This window comes from Saimiri boliviensis, chromosome 1 (genome assembly GCF_048565385.1).
Source record: "Saimiri boliviensis isolate mSaiBol1 chromosome 1, mSaiBol1.pri, whole genome shotgun sequence".
In the NCBI taxonomy this organism is placed as follows: domain Eukaryota; kingdom Metazoa; phylum Chordata; class Mammalia; order Primates; family Cebidae; genus Saimiri; species Saimiri boliviensis.
Window position 1 is genome coordinate 153,075,843 of NC_133449.1, and position 3,284 is coordinate 153,079,126.

General features: G+C 38.9%; 1 non-coding gene across 1 annotated transcript; it reads right to left on the reverse strand.

The window, feature by feature from the left end:
- Window positions 1-2,661: 2,661 nt before the first annotated feature.
- Window positions 2,662-2,769, reverse strand: LOC120365656 (U6 spliceosomal RNA). The gene has a single exon (XR_005580545.1). It is a non-coding gene; the product is annotated as a U6 spliceosomal RNA (small nuclear RNA).
- Window positions 2,770-3,284: the final 515 nt, after the last annotated feature.

A 3,284-nucleotide genomic window follows, 5' to 3' on the forward strand; every position in this document is an offset into this window, starting at 1 on the left:
TCTGCAGGGCAAAAACATTCTGATAAATGCTTTAGTTTTTCTTCCCGTTATGGTAACTATGTCCATTTTGTGATTAAAGGCATAGACTGGGGACACAGAAAAACCTAGAAGCAAATCCTACTTGGATAGGTGTATTAATTTCCCATTACTGCTATGATGAATTACCACAAACTTAGTGGCTTAGAAATACAGTTTTATTTTCTTACAGTTCTTTAGGTCAGAAGTCTGAAATGGTTTTTAATGGGCTTGAGGTCAAGGTGTCGGCAGGGCTATGCTGTGTCAGGAGGTTCTCGGGAAAAATCCATTTCCTTAACTTTCTGGCTTCTCGAAGGTGCCTCCATCCCTTGGCTTGAGGCGCCTTCCTCCATCTTTAAAGCTAGAAATGTAGTACTTTCATTCATTCTCAGTCTCTCTCCTATCTCCTTTCTTTCCCTCACTTCTTCTTTCATCATAACATGTTCTCTCTGACCCAACTGCCTTCATCTTATAAAAGCTCTTGTGATGACGTTTGACCCACCAAGATAATCCAGAATAATCTTCCCATCTTGAGATCCTTAAGACATCTGTAAAACCTTTAGGGTAACATAAGGTAACATATATTCACCGATTCCGGGGATTTGAACGTGGACATCTTTGGGGAACCAGTATTCACCTTATCACAGGAAGTGTTAAAGTTATTTAACTTCTAGGAGTCTGTTTCCACATCTACAAAATTTTCATATAAACAAAACCACTTCCCAGTAGATGACGGTAGCAACTGTCCTCCCACTCCAGTTGTGACAAGGTTCCTTGGCTGGCGTGGGGGTTGGAGAATCGCCAAAGGTTGAGAACCACTGCTGTAGTGATTACTATATACATCCTCAGCTTACCACCCCAGTTTATCACAAAAATCAAATTAGTATTTTGCCACTTTGTGAACAATGTAAAAACTTTGTAAAAAAAAAATCTACTTAATCTCTCTCTAGTTCGTTGTGCTATTGATGTCACATATTTTATTTCTCTATATATTATAACCCCTAAATGTCATTGTGTTTTGCTTTGGTCTTCTTTCCTTTCCTTTCCTTCTTTTTTTCTTCACAGAATCTTGCTCTGTTGCCTAGGCTAGAATGCACTGGCGCAATCTCAGCCCACTGCAACCTCCACCTCCTGGGCTCAAGCCATCCTCCCACCTCAGCATCCTGAGTACCTGGGACTACAGGTGCGCACCACCATGCTCAGTAAATTTTTGTATTTTTTGCAGAAATGGTGTTTCACCATGTTTTTCAGGCTGGTCTTGAACTCCTGAGCTCAAGCAATTCACCTGTCTTGACCTAAAGTGATGAGATTATAGGTGTGAACCACCGTGCCCAGCCTGTAGTCTTTAATAGTCAATAATTTGGAAAATTTAAAGTATTATTTTATATTAATGCACGTATTTGACCTTTTTGGCATTCTTCATTCCTTCCTGCAGATCTTTGCTTTCATTTCGAGTTATTTCCTTTTAGCTTCAAAAGCTGGTAACATATTTTTCTCACCTTTCGTTTGTTTTCTTTTAGCACTTTCAAGACAAGACGTCATTTGCATTGTCTTTTGTTTTCCATTGTTTCTTTTTTTCTTTTTTTTAAGAGACAGGATCTGGCTGTGTGGCTCAGACTAGATGTGAATTCTTCAACTTAAGTGATTCTCTTGCCTCAGCCTCCCAGGTAGCTGGAACTACAGGTGCACACCACTATACCCAGCTGTCACCAGCTGTGTCCTGATGAAAGTCAGCCATGAGTTTCATTGTTGTTCTACTAAATATAATCTATTTTCTATGTCTACATTTAATAATTTATGTGTGCATCTTAAAATTTTTCCTTTATTTTTGATTGTCAACCAGTTTGTGATGACCTGGATAAATTAACTGATATTAATTTCTCTCTGCTGTGTCCATTCTGCTTTAGCTCTGTTAAATACATTTTTAATTTAATGCATTGTAGTTGTTTCAGTTATAGAATTTTCACTTCATTCTATTTTAGCGGCTTTTTCTCTTGAAATTCTCATTCCTTTTATCCATTTTGTCAATCTTATCCTCAGATTTATTTAATGTATTTCAATAGTTATTTTAAAGTCTTTGTTTATTCTAATATTTGAACCATTAGTGGATCTGCTACTATTCAGTTCATTTCCCTCTTAATTAGGAGTTATATCCTGCTTCTTCACTTACTTTATAACTTTTCATTGGATGCCAGAAATTATGTAATTTAAAAAAACTCTACAGCCCTTGTTATACTGCCTTTTATTTTATTCCTTTTTTTACATATATATATAATTTAAAAATAAATTTTACTTTAAGTTCTGGGATACATGTGCAGAATGTGCCGATGCGCAGGTTTGCGAATACAGTTATACATGTGCCATGGTGGTTTGCTGCGTCTATCAACCGGTCACTAGGTTTTAAGCCCTGTATGCACTAGGTTTTTGTCCTAATGCTCTCCCTCCCCTTGTGCCCCATTCCCTGACAGGCCCCGGTGTGTGATGTCTGCCCCCTACCCTGTCTCTGTGTCCATGTGTTCTCATTGCACAACTCCCACTTATGAGTGAGAACACATGGTGTTTGGTTTTCTGTTCCTGTGTTAGTTTGCTGAGAATGGTGACTTCCAGCTTCATCCATGTCCCGGCAAAGGTCATAAACTCAATTTTTAAAATATGGAATGCTTCACGGATTTGTGTGTCATCCTTGTGCAGGGGCCATGGTTAATCTTTTGTGTATTGTTTCAAGTTTAGTGTATGTGCCACCGAAGTGAGCACAATACTATCTTCTAAAAGGGATGGCGTGTTCTTTCCTTTGTCTGTAATTCAGGGAAATACGTCAATCTTTTTAATCCAGATAGAATTTGAGCTGGTTTGTGGGCTGGGATACAGCTTTACTTAGCTTTATTTCACCTCTGTTTTCAAATATCTTTAGGGCTAACTTGGTCTGTACTGTATATATTAGAAACTACCTTTTCTAGTGGGACCTTGGGATCTAAGCACCAGAAGACTACAGAGTGCTCACTCTGCTTTTCCAGTTCCGTTTTCATAGCATTTCTACACACTCACCAAAAGTTTCATGGGGAAAACTCGGCAGGGAAGAAGAACAAGTTCTTTGCATTTGAAACTCCTGAAGACTTCAATCCCTTCGTACAAGCCCACAAGGTCTGCAGGCTTTCCTGTATCATAGCAGAGTTCCAGAGACAGTGATAGAAGCCCAGTCTTCCACCAGCCCCTGTGGAAATTCAGCAGAAGAAAATTTGGCCACTGCTACCTGCTCACCTAGATATATC